This window comes from Coffea arabica, chromosome 10c (assembly GCF_036785885.1).
Source record: "Coffea arabica cultivar ET-39 chromosome 10c, Coffea Arabica ET-39 HiFi, whole genome shotgun sequence".
Lineage (NCBI taxonomy): Eukaryota > Viridiplantae > Streptophyta > Magnoliopsida > Gentianales > Rubiaceae > Coffea > Coffea arabica.
In genome coordinates this window covers 15,611,117-15,625,667 of record NC_092329.1, presented here as the reverse complement: position 1 = coordinate 15,625,667, position 14,551 = coordinate 15,611,117, and the positions used below count along the sequence as shown (strand labels likewise).

Below are 14,551 nucleotides of genomic sequence, written 5' to 3'. Positions count from 1 at the left end.
TAGGCTCTTTTTCTTTTCTTTTCTTTATTTATTCTTTAAAATAAAAAATTATTTTTTAACACCTAAATTAAATTTTATTTCAAAAATGAGGCGTGACAACCTTCATGCTTGGACATGTTGTCCCTACTACTTTCCATTCTCTTCAACAGATATAGGTAAATAGTTTGTAGCATTCCTATGATAGGAAGTGATCTTGCTTTCAATGTCACTGCGTTAATTCGCACATGTTATTCACTAAAATGTCAGTGTCAAATCCATCTCTAAACTGGGATCTCCAAGATGTAGGCTCTTTTTCATCCAACCAGGCATGCGCAAGTGTAGATTCTTGCTTCATAACCTCTATTTTAGCTCTAAATTGGTTCACGTAAGATGCTTAGGCACATCTCCAAATCCTCTCTTTTAGAGTTAAACCTCTGTGGTTCATCTTGAAGTTTGTGTACAAGTGTTAAATACAACATCTATGCTCGGCCAATAGCAGCTTGCCTTTAACTGCTTGAAGAAGTCCCTAGTTCACATAAAAACCTCAAACTATCAGTGAACTTAGCAGTATAGTAAATAAAAAAATATCTAATCAACTGCTAGAATGACAAACTTTGTTACAACAAGACAAAGATGCCTTTGCTTGTCGATCATTATGCACCAATTGCAGGAATTCATAATTTCTAGGTCCTAGACAAGCATCCCTAGAAACCAACTCCAATTGATGTAGTTCTCCACACCAACCACTGCTATAGCCATTGAATACATCTTATCGTCAGCATCCACGCCCACAGTTGATAATAACCGACCCCCATAGGGGCCCTTTAGGAAGCACCCATCCAAACCTATCCAGTGCCTACAACCTATTAAAAATCCCCTCTTCAATGGCTCTAATGTGAGGACCAGAAATTTTTTATTTTATTTTATCGAATATTAGTAGTTTGTTTAAATATTTATTTACTCATTTTTCTCCAAATTATTTATTTCGATCATTTAAAATCCATTTATATGGAACGACGCCTCTTTTATATTTTTAAAAGCGTTTTGTTGGAAAAATTCACTTTTCGAAAACTCGTTTAGTTCGGAACAACGAGTGCACATTTTTCGAGACTATATTTGAATCGAGAGTGTATTAATATTGGAGAATTAAGAACGATCAATAATAGATTAAGAAAGGTTAATTAAGGAATTAATACTCAATTCGCGTGAGGACTCGTAAAATTATTATTTTTAAACCCCTAATTTTGGCTCAATTAATTATCTATTTGGATTTTCGCCCCGAATATTATTTTCTATCCTTATTAGACCTAAATATATGGTTTTATAGTTTCGTTATATTTCTAAAGTATCTCATTTTAAAAATAAATAAAATAAAAATATAGATAAATAAACAAATATTTTCTTATAAGCTTGTTTAGCGAAAAAGTGAAAACGTGTCTAAACACTTTAGCCAATTGGGAGTACAATAATCTCAAAAATTTGAGACCTATACAATGGTCCTAAAATAGACAATTTTAGGTTTAAACACACAAGTAATAGCTAGTGGTACGATCGTTATAAGAATTTCTCAAAGGTTTCAATTTTATTGCGCCTAAATTAGAAATACGTGTTTTCACGTGCGCGCTTAATTGGGGGACTTTGGACCATTATTTTGGGACAATTAAGAATGAATAATATTTATATGAATGTAAGTGCCCTAGAGGTTTAGTGCACTAGTGCAACAAACGTAAGAGAAATCGAACACAAAACGCGCACGTAGGGCACTAGTTGTAATTGATTTGACGTATTTAAAATATTAGACGTCAAGCGTCTTTTGTACGCAAAGGAAACCAGAACCGCATCTCATTTCTTCTAGCTGCAATGGACGGATAGCTTCAGCCGAAACAGCTTCACCATTCCTTCTACAAATTCACCAAATCACTACCAAAACCTCCATAGATTCAACCAAAACTTCACATACACTTAACTCTACACTTGGACAACACTTTAAGCTGAAAAAGGGAGGAGCTTCACGGTTTTCTTCAGGCTTCAAAGGGACCGAAATTTTCTGATTTGAACAACCATCAAAGTAGGTAATGATCAACTACCTTAAACTTGTCTTATGGAGGTTGATTTATGCATTTGAGCTGAAATCTTCACTTTAGTAGCTTGTATTGTTGGAAAAAAAGTGGGCTCTATGAATTCCCACTCTTGGGTTGTTGCTGATTTTGTGCTTGATGAAGTTTATGATATCGGATCAGTGTTTAAGTTAGTGATTTGTTGAAGGAAAACTGCTGGAAACTCACGTTGAGTGCAATGGCCAAGTTTGACCATTTTGCCCCTGTTTGTTCGGCCACTTTACTGCAGATATTTGAGGATTTAATGGCTTGATTGTGTTGTTTACATGTTGTAGAAGTTGTGTACAAAATTTCGTTGAAAAATATTGAGTTTTGGTTGATCAAAAGAATTTACTTTCCAAAGCTAGTAATCTGGAAACGGTTGCCGTCGTAACCAGACCAGTGTTCGTGTTTCGTCCATAACTCCTTACTCCGAAGTCGAAATCGAGTGCCGTTAGCGGAATTTCAAACTAGACGTTCCCATGTTTCCAACGGTGTATAATGCACATTTTGGTTCCATGTGTGTGAACCGCACCATTCATCTGAATTCAGTTGTCCTGTCTCTCCGTTCTGCCGAAATGATTTGATGATGCTGCAACTTTAGGCTTAATTTCGAACCAGTTGCATGCTGAAACTTGTAACGATTTCTTCTGTGAAATTTTAGCCCTGTGAATGTATTTTCTAACACTATCAACCATTCCCAATTCTGAGTTAAATTGAGGGAGTTATGATCAAAATACGGCGACTGCCTCGTTTTTGAAAATCTTAGATTTAGACAGATTGCCTTAAGGATTTTTCCAAACTTTGGTTGATTGATTAACCACCTTTCCGAGGGTATTTTTCCCTGAAATTTGATAGAGAGATACCCTTCATATGGGAGTATTATATTGCAAAATTTGGTGTCAATCGAAGTCCGTTTCGACACTTAATAAAAGGTCCAAAGTCGGAACCAAATCTGGAAATTTGTTAACAGTTTTGAAATTTACCCAACTTTGAACTACCATATCTTGGTGCTCGAAACTCCGATTCTCGATCCGCTTGTTCTGCCCTAAACCTTACTTACACCTCTAATTGAGCTACAAATTTTAAGGGCTGGTTTGCAACGAGTGAATTCTGTTGAATTTTCAAAGTTAGCGAAAAACCAACCCCGGCTCAATTCTGGGTGATTTGGAACAGCAATTTTAAGCTCATTTTTGAATACCTTCCACTTAGATTCATGGAAAAGTGTCTTCTAAGAACTTTTAGTACTTTGGAAGAGGTTTCCAACGGTACCAAGTTTTTCAATTTTCGACATGTGGAATCTGAGATACGATTTTTTCAAAATATCGTATCAAAACTGAAATTTTCTGAATTTCAAGGAAATGGAGTTTTTCAAGTATTCCTTATTCCTTCGATAATACTTGAACGTTTATGCTTGATTTCCAAGATAACAAAACTCGATTGCTCTTGTACATTAAGAAACTCCACTTGAATCTCGATTTACTAGTAATTGAGGTTCATTTTCATGAAATTTCCCCAGATTGTACTAGTGCACAATCTTCCTTGATAATTGGGATGTGTGAATGATAATTCACTATTAAATGCTCAGGCGCTCAAGAGGACCTTCCAGAGGATCTCACGGAAGACGCCTAAACCATCATTTGAACTCGCTACTTGAATCACTGTGAGTGTCAAGTGCATGAACTTGTTGTTAAGTGGTTATCTGTTTCTTATCCGTTATGTAAATTTGAAATTTTGAGACGATGGTGTACTTTATCGCACTCGTTCTCTTTCAAATGAAATTATATTCGAATTTTGCTATGTGAATTCGTATCCGACTTGTACATGGTAATGTGGATGTGATTTGTACTTGTGATTCGTATATGTGATTCGTATTTGTGATTCGTATTTGGAATTGTCGATTTGAGCGTTGCTCATCGACTTATATTCGTATTCGTATTCATATTCGGGGGACGCCCAAAACTCGTTGGCTAACTTTGCGAATCGAACCAGCATGGGCTTGGTCGATAAGCTTAGCAAACCATGAGATATTCGTAGAGTATGATCTATTGGAGAGATCTTGCTCGGCATTACTCGTGCAGTATTGCCATGATATACTCGAGTATTATCAAAAACTTTGATTAGCGGGCCCGGTAAGGAGGTGTTATGGTGACGGGATTCGAAGAAAAGTGGTGTATCTACGGATTTGATACTTATGTGGTTGACGGAGTGTCAACGTGAGATGTGATCAAGATTTCGACTCGACTACGTGGAATTTAGCTCCTGAGAGCTACAGTATCCTTGAATTGTTTCTGTTTATTTTTCCTATTCGAAATGTGAATTATTCGAATTTGATACCCTTACCTATAATGTAATTGTTGTTGCTACTTGGATTATGTGTTTGCATGTGTGTTTTCTTGGCCTCACTGAGTATTGACTCATCCTATTAGTTTGTTTTCCTTAACAGGTTGGATTGGAAGATTTTGGTAAAGCTGACTAGATTATACTTTTGATTGGAATCGGGGCTGTAAATGTGTAGTCGACTTTTAATGGTTGCATTTTGGAACTTGATGTATCTTTTGTAGACATGATGTAAGATTTAAATATTTAGTTAAGGAAGCGACTTTTCTTTATTTTGACTCATAGTATTTGGTATGTATCGTTAAGTTCGATTTGATTTGTCTTGAGTCCTGGCGAGAGTTGGGCAGGCGTCCCGCGGATACCCTTGGGTTCGCCCTTGGAAGAAGTGGGGGGCGTCACATCTAAGCACATATAGAGCCTTTTGAACCTGGAAATGCCATCTTCTTCTTCTTTAGTTTCATCAAACATAGTCAAACCTGGATTTGTCCTTCTCAATTCATTACAAAAGTCCTCCAACATATTGTACTGTTTCTAATGAGACCCTTGCATAGCTGTCCTCACTTTCTACGATGTCCTATAACCTTGTTTCAAAGAAAAATCCACATTTAGCTCTACATTCACCTTCATCATGAGCTCATGAACATTCATCGATGGGATCTTTCTAACCTCATCAAGAAATAATTTAATTGCTAGCCTAGAAGTCATATTTTTATTGTAGAACACTCTTCCACAACTATGCTCACCAGAAAGAGTTTTAATTTGGAAGGTACTCTCACCTTGCATGTTAGAAACAAACAGCTCCCTATCACATCATCTACATGTTGCCTTTACCCTTCTTGTGTCATTCATCTTGAAGTATACGTCTCTTCCTTCTAGAATGGCATGTATTCTAACAGCCAATCTAAATATTACCATAGAAGTAAACTTTTGACCAACTTTGAGTTGTGGCTTTTTCAGGTCCATTTTCTCATTAAAAACTAGCAACTTTGGCCTCTTTCTTATTCTCTCACTATCTTCATTTTCTGATTCACTTTCACTTTTAAGCTCCTTGGATGCATCTGATTCATACTCAGACTATATGCCATCAACATTAACCATGTTCAGATCTTTGTATGCATTGACATCTATGGCAGGCTCCTTCTCCTTGCCCCTCTTCTTCCTTGATTTCTGGTATGCAGCACTTATTCCAGCTTCATTTGCATTTTTATGATAACAAAATTGTTGCCCTAATTTTATGCATTCATCAATTACATCATTATTCTCACCAGCTATTTCATAATCCGACTATTCCAATCGTCTTTGTGATGGGTTCTCAATATAAATGCAAGTTTAATCCAAAATATACTCGTTTGATTGCAAGTATACAAGTCAAATAGTAGTTTAGGGCGTATATCGGGTCAATCCCACGATGAGCAACTATTATAAGTACTAGATCCTTTACTTACTCTATTATTTAGACTATCTATCAAATGAAGGCAAAAGAAATAACAATACTTGCTATCTAACTATTTTAACTAAATAATTTGCAAGATAACAATGAACAAATTTCACTAAATACTTGAGTCTAAAGAGATAGAGTCCACTTATGGCGCAAAGATATAAGTGAATAAATTTACCTCTTGTTACTACTCTTGTTTAACTAGAGATTCATTTCCAAATTTCGCAAAACTCACTCTCATGATGTAGTGGTTTAGAATAGTTTAGTTTTTCCTATTCTTATGATGAATAACTGGATCTACTCTTTGTTCTTTATGAAATGCAAAGTTAATCCACTTAAGTGTACCTCTATTCTTATTAGTCTACTCCTTAAGCTCCATTTATATTGTTCCATCATTATTACCAATTTTCATTGTATAATAACAACTAAAAACTTACTATTGGTGATCAAGCAACAACAAGTAGTAAGCATGCATAAATGGACAAGTTAATGCAAGATATAACAAGTGTAAATCAAATTCACTTCATATCAAATAGCCATAAGTTTTATCTACTTTCTAAATCTAGAAATTTAACTACTCATGTGAAATAAGACAATAAAAAGCATAACTTCATTGCATGTAAACATAATGAATCACAAGTAAAGAAAAAGATAGAGAAAGCTTAGCTAAAATGATGAACAAGCTCCCAAATCTTCTATTTCGTTAACAAAATGAATGATACAATGAATTCTCCAAATTTTTCTTATAAGTTTCTAACTAGAGAGAATGAGAAAGAATTAAAACTAATGTCTACCAAGAACTACCAAGAATCCTCTCTCCCGTCAATGATTCTTATATATGTATTGTTAAGAGGGTCAAAAAATGGTTAATGATAAGACAAAAACTCCTTTTCTCTTCCTTAAGGAATTTTGAGCATGTGCAGCCAAAATTATGAGGTAAAATTGAGCTGAAAAGCAGTGTGAAAATAGAGCAAGTTGCAGAACAAGTTGTAGAAAGACAGGGGAGAATACGCGATCACTCAATATGCAACCTAAGGCCACGTATTGAGGTCTCGTATTGCCTTCTAAATTGTTTTCTACTCCAATTCCTCACTAATCATTATGCCCAGATGCTTGTTCATGCAATGCACCATTAATACTTGCATTTGATCTTCTACTTTCTGAATTACCATTGAATCAAGAGTTAATGACTTCGAATCGAATCCATCTCAATCCAACGTTGAGTGTTCACCTCAATTCCTACAAATATAACCAATTTTTGCACATTAGGTTGCTCAAATGAAACTTGCAAAATTTAGAAGATTAGGGAGTAAGTTATATCTTAAATCATCCTAATTTATACAAAAACACACACAAAATGCTACTAATATCCATATATAATAAATACTTATCAAATTTCCCCATACTTAAATCATTATTTGTCCTCAAACAATAAGAAAAATAATCTAACAATGATTTAAGAAGTGAGACGAATCAAGTGAATTTAAATATCAATTTCTCTCGACTAGGCAAGTTTTCATTATGCAACCATTCATATCACTCTCAATACTCATCATATCATGCAAAAGAGAGATAATTATACCCAAAATTTAATCTAACAAAGTCAATCTCTCTCTTTCTCTCTCTCACCTACTCTCACAAATAACTAACCTAGATAGTCACCTTAGAGTTTCTTCCTTTGAAATGAAATGTTAACTTTACAAACTTTAAGAATGAACTATTCACTTTATTTCTCTTTTATTCATTCTTGAAAGGGTGAAAATGTCTTTTGACGCGAAAATCGATATTTTTAATGAAGATCCCTGATTATTCGACACTTCACTTATTACTCCTTAATTCAAATACCTTTTTACGTGAAAGTCAACATTTTTAGATGAAAACTCTTGATTACTCAATACAAGAATTTGTTGGAGCTCTTTTTTTTTTTTGAACAATTCCCTCAATAATGTAGATATAAGGAAGAAAATAGTTTAACAACTATATAAATCAATTAAGATGACAGATTTCATTTATCATGCAAAATTATAGGCATAATTTTTCCTATTTTACAAGATACACTTTCTCACATGTAATAATCCTAATCACATAATAATTTTTCCAAGTTGAGTGAATATTAAAATTTCAAATTACTTACTTCATTTCACTCATATAGGAGAATTTGAAACAAAAAGGAACTTAAATGTCATACATTTGTGAAGTCAAGTGAAGTATATATGAAAATTTTGGGGGCAAAAGTGAAAATTTTGACAAAATTTTGACAGAGTTTTCCTTTAAAACAGGACGAAAACTCCCTGCTAGCAAATCCAAACATTCACAATACAGCCAATTTTTCAATAACATGTCCAAACATTCAAACGCAAAAGTAACTTCTACTTAAGACATTTCTCCCTCCACACTTAACATACACATTGTTTCTAGTGTGTAGGGAAAGAAAATAAAGCAAAATAAGAACAAGTTACTCTCTATTTCAATGGCTGCGGTCTAGTTCAACCTTGAGTCACAAGCCATCGACAATCAACACCAAAATCAAATAAAACTGCCACAAGTCCCCAAGTGCAAAATGATATATGTAAAATTAAACATTATACAAAGAAAACAAGAAAAGAAAACTACTAAAAAACATGGAAGTAAAAGCAAAAGACTTCAATAAGCTAGTGCGTCTTCAATCATCTGTGACTTCATTATCATGAGGAGGTGGTATGTCCAAATAGTCTTCAATCCATCGCATGCGAATGTCCATTGACCCTAACTAATATTCAATTATATCTAAGCGACTAAAAAGCTTCTGCCAATTAGATTGAGGTAGAGAAGGAGGTGGAGCAGTAGTGGAGGGTCCAGTTTCGTCTTGGTCATGGCATGCTTTCTATCATCACTCCTGAGTAGGCGGAGGAAGATGCTTCATAGCAATTCCTATTGCATGAAGTGAAGAAGCTAATAACTCTGTGCTAGGGTAGACAGCTACCCGAGTTATACTATGCAAATTAACTCCTACCCACTCGAACACTAAAGACAGGAGACGGAAAAACGCAAGTTTGAAAGAAGTAGTGCGTCGTCTCACCGTTGACCGTATATAACTGATTATAATGTTCGGTAGTGGGATGCGAGCGTAAGAGGATTTCCGATTATGAAACATGTAGTTTAGAAAATAAATATCACTTTTTCATATATCCCCGTGATCACTCTCTTCTTTGGGATCACGTTATGCGCCATCAAATAAATAATAATATGATGGCGAGTGTAAAAAACGCTAGCAACTATCATCTCTTTCTTTGAGGAATGGAAAGGTTGGTACTTGAGACCAAACTTAGACATGCGTGTGATGGATCCCATATCTTATTGAGAACAATGAATCCTTTCTTCAAATCAATAGCTAGACTAGTGTTATTGCATCCCAATATACGCGCTAGGAGATCACGAGTTAAGTAAATCCGAATACCGTACGCTCATGAGTTTACCAACTTTCCACTGTTACTTGCCTTGTTAACAATGCTGGCATAGAACTCATGCACCCAACCAAATTGGGTGCATGAGTCGGCATAGTAATGAGTCGGCAAAATGAGAATCGGCACCCAACCAAATTGGGTAAACGCCTCAGAAATATGATAAACCGTCTCAATTTTCGAACTAACATGCTTTTCAAAAATGAATTCCAAGTTAACGTGTGTTTCGTACCACTCTTGATTCCTCCAAGTTGAAAACCTAGCAGTATCACAAACATCGGTCTCAGCGCATCTAGATGTACTCCCCCGTTGACGCCTCCTTATAGGTTGGGGCGAAAAAGACTATTCTTCTTTACTTTTTTCGAATTCCTTACTCACCTCCATCTCTTCGCTTCCTTCACTATTCTTGGTGCTAAAGGAAGAAGGCTCGTGAATAACAAATTTTTTTCCGTATGTCATGGTATCTAAAAAAAAAGTATAATTAATTTCTTATATCAGACCAAAACTTTGCACCCCTCACCTATTATATAAGAAGTAATTCTTATAAGGGAGAACTGCACCAATCGTCTCTCACATATCACAGATGTGAAAATTTAGTCCCTCAAAACAAAAATGATCAGTTTTAGTCCCTAACAAACAATAAATGATCATCTTTAGTCCCTTTTCACTTTTTCGAACAAATTTTAGTCGGAACTCACTGAGCCCACATGCAATGCCCAATTTTTAAAGGGTAAAAGTGACAAATCACCTCACTAAACTTGGACAAGAAAGAGGACAACTCTCTCTCTCTCTCGCCGGAGGAGATTCGGACTACTAAAAATTTTTCCCATTCGTCAAATCATGAAGTTTTCTTGTCTTCCTTGGACTCCCTATATCTACCTTTGTTTGGAAATTGGAAGTGGAAGATTCAAGGAAAAAGGGTGAGAAACGAATATATCTCCTATATTTATTATTTCCTCTTCCTCCCTAGCTAATAATTGTACGTTTTTCCCTCTTGTCTTTCCAATCAATTTCTTCCTCCATCTGGTAATGTGAGGCTTCACTTTTTTTTTGGTTCGGCACATAACTTCTTATTTAACATTCTCTACCCTTTTCAATCCGTGTCTCGTTTTCATATGTTTTTAGAGAAGTTTATGGAGTATTAAATTTCATCTTCTTTTTTTTTTTTATTCCTTTCTTCTTCCAGAGGTGCCCCACAAGCTTGAAACTTGAAATCCATATCTGTTGATTAGTTGTCCCCTGATCTGAGGTAAGAAGTAAGAATCCACTTCTCTGTTTCTGTGTAACAGCAGTTTCCTCAGTTTAATATGCATACAAAATGAATCTTTTTATTCTACCCATGTAAGTTAAATTACTTAAAAAATTAATTCGGTCCCCTGTAATCTTGTTTCGACATGGTACTTGGTAACAAGGTCATCATCTAAACTTTGGTAAATCGTATGCCTGTGGTAATGGTGGTAATGGTGCTTGCTCCAACACTAAAATTTGTTTTATCTGCTTCCTTGATCGTCTTCATCTCATTAAGTTCAGTCCTTTCTTTATGATTTCCCTACATATTCTTTTAATCCAGCACAGTGGAATACGCCAATGCTTTACTGTTTAAATTGCTAGGTATTAAGATTTTGGGTTGAGATGAATTGCAAAAAATGGTGGGTTGGTTTTTGTGTTTTTTAATGAATGTTTAACTAAAATTTTGCACAGTTGGTTCATCGCATAATTGGTCAACCATGATTTGCCACTTTTACCCTTTAAAAATAGGGCATTGCATGTGGGCCCAGTGAGTTCCGGCCAAAATTTGTTTGAAAAAGTGAAAAGGGATTAAAAGTGATCATTTTTTATTTGTTAGGGACTAAAACTGATCATTTTGTTCTGAGGGACTAAATTTCACATCTGTGATATGTGAGGGATGATTGGTGCAGTTCTCCCTTCTTATAAAATACCTAAAGGAGAAGATTTCTATTTATAGTAGCCATAGGCATGTTATAGAATTATCATTCATGTATAGGAACTAACATTAACTTGATTAATCACAAATACACATCCCCATATTATAAAGAATCAATTAAATGTTCAATAATACTTACTATTATGATATGAGAGACACGACATTAAAATTGTCAAAAATTTGTCAAAAATTATCAAAATCACCAATTTATTGAAATAGGCAACAAATATGTTCTAATTAATGAATTTGACAATAATCAAATTTATACCAAGCATTAATTAGTAACAATAATTTACATTTAGTCATAAATATGATTAAGCAAAAATTATCCCTAAAAGTCACAAAATTCATCAAAATTACTCTCTATACACAATGTACATGCGAAAATATCATCAACCAACCATTTTTAGTTATAATCAACAACCAAAATGGCTCAAATAACAATTTAATCTACTTTTCTCATTTTGTCCCAAATATAGCAAATTAAAATTTAAACAACTAATAATCCATCAATTTATTACATTTGAACATGTAAACATATTTAAACAACCTTAATAACCATATTAGAGGTCGAAAATATCAATAAACATCATCAAAAATTTGAAATTAGAAGATGTCAGAAAACTCAAAAAATTGAAAAATATCAACTTCTAAAATACAAAGATTTGATGAAAAAACTTATCTCAATCATGTAGAATGATGTTTGGAGAAGAAAATTATACAAAAACCCCTATGAAAAATGCCCCAATTGGCCTCCAATTGAAGAACTTAAGAACTAAGAATCCTAACCTTCAATTTCTTAAAAGTCGCTTTTTTGATTGTTTTTCTTGAATTTCAATCGGTAAAAAAAGCTCTAAGAATGTTAAAAGATGTTGGGTTGATATTTGTTTGCAAGGAAATGGAGTAAAAAAGAGAATTTGTGAATTGTGTGTGTGTGGGTGTGTGAAAACATAAGGAGAAGAAGAAGAAAAGAAATGAATCAGGGAACTCGCGTTTTTTTTTCTTTTAAAACGATCTTCAGAAAAACACGACTTGAAAACAAGGCCTTTAAACTGCATTTTCTTCTCATGTATTTTGTTGAAAATTCACAGGATCAAATATGCAGCCTTAAAAAATGTGGCCTCAAGGTCACGTATTCGAGGTCGCGTTTTCAATGTAAATTCGCAGAATGCAATACGAGGCAACAAAAAAGGTCACGTTTTCAACTGCGTTTTCTTTGTTCTACCGTTTTTCTGCAGATTTTTCTGACTTTCAAAATTACACTCTTGACCCCAATCTCAAAATGCATCATAAATCATTCTTTTATCAAAATAATCAATGCGTGCATATATAAAATGATCAAAACATGCATTTTACTCCTTTCTAACGAATCAAAAATAATATTTACTCAAATCGAAGGGTTGAGTTTCTTGATCAAATTTCTTTTTTTTTTTACCCCAAATGGTCATTTTTGCTTCCATTTTCAAATCCTACAATACAAAAATAATAAAATAACTTAAATACATAATTTAAACACAAAATCGCACCAAATTAACATAGATAACAAAAACATTGGATTGCCTCCCAATTAGCACTTTTGTTTATAGTTATTAGTTCGAGTAAAAAGAATTGATTCCTAAGGTTAAAGAAGAATCATTAAAGGACAAATAAGTCCATTAAAGATGATTTCATCCACCATTTAGGGTTTTAAATTTTGTCCATTGACCTTAAATCTCTCATTTCTTGCATTAACTACTTCAACGAATTCATAAAGAAATATTTGAGTGACTTCAAAATGGTCTCGACCATCTTGACTTTAGTTTTTTTGGAAACAATCTAAAGCGCAAGTTGTATAAAAGCATTTTTTGCTCCACCTCAAATTGTTTAAGAATAATATGCTTATCATGCTAACATTTGACCTTATCTTTATAAATTTTGGCATTTTTATAAACATGTAGTCAGTATTCCTTCATTTCTCTTAACTCAAGCAACCTTCTTTCCACTTGCAAGATTAAAATTCAAATTAATTGGTTTAATAGCCTAATATGCCTCATGTTCAATCTTCACGGGTACATGACAAATTTTTCGTAAACTAAACGATATGGTGACATCCCCAAGGGTGTTTTAAATGCCTTCCAATATGCCCAAAGTGCATTCTCGAGTTTTCTCATCCAATTCTTTCGAGATTTTTCACTGTTTTCTCTAAGATAAGGTTGATCTCCCGATTTTTTAACTCCGCTTGTCCATTGGCTTCAGGATGGTATGGAAGTGATGTCTTATACCTACAACCATATTTAAACAATAAGGAATCAAGTTGTTTATTATAGAAATATTTTCTTTTATCACTTACTATGGTTCTAGCTATACCGAATCTATTACAAATATTCTTTTTAAGAAATCGAAATACTACCTAAATATCATTCATAGGTGAAACAATTGTCTCTACACATTTAGAGTTTAGAGACATAATCCACGGTTACTAAAATATACTTATAATTAAAAGAACTAGGAAACGGTCCCATAAAATTCATCTCCCAAATATCAAATAATTCAACTTCTAAAAAAGTAGTAAGGAGCATTTCAGTTTTTCTTGATGTGTTCCCAATTTTTTGGCATATTTCACAACTTTAACATATTTTCTAACATTTCAGTACATTGTTGGCCAATAAAATTTCGATTACCATACTTTTATTACAGTTTTTTGATGTACTAAAATGACCACTTGTTTTTAGATTATATAATGATACAAAATATCACGTACCTTGTTCTCGGGAATGCATCTACGTACCCTACCATCAGCACAATGTTTATACAGTAGTGGTTCCTCTCAAAAGTAACTTTTAACATCATGCAAAAATTTCTTCTTTTGGTGATAATTAAAACCCTTTGGCATCACTCTACTTATCAAATAATTAGCAAAATTCGCATACCATGGAGAATTGACAATTGTTAAGACAAATTCATCCAAAAAATTCTCTTTAATTGGAACTTGGTCATTGGTAGGAAGATACTTTAGTCGTGATAGATGATCCGCCACAAGATTCTCGGATTCCTTTTTATCCTTTATTTCGACATCAAATTCTTGCAACAATAGAATTATCGAATTAGACGAGATTTTGCATCTTTCTTATGGAGCAAATATTTTAGAATCGAATGATCAGTATAGATGATAACTTTAGATCCTACTAAATAGGATCTAAATTTATTTAAAGCAAATATGACCGCCAATAGTTTTTTCTCCATAGTTGCACAGTTAAATTGTGCCTCATTTAGCAATTTGCTCACATAATAGATGACATGCAACATTCCTTTCTTTCTTTGCCCTAAAATGGCT

The 14,551-nt window shown here is 34.0% G+C and overlaps 1 long non-coding RNA gene across 1 annotated transcript; it reads left to right on the top strand.

Moving 5' to 3' along the window:
* The first annotated feature begins 1,757 nt into the window (after window positions 1–1,757).
* LOC113715184 (uncharacterized) lies at window positions 1,758–4,687 on the top strand. Its single transcript, XR_011822294.1, has 2 exons — window positions 1,758–2,051; window positions 4,522–4,687. It is a non-coding gene; the product is annotated as an uncharacterized lncRNA (long non-coding RNA).
* Window positions 4,688–14,551: the final 9,864 nt, after the last annotated feature.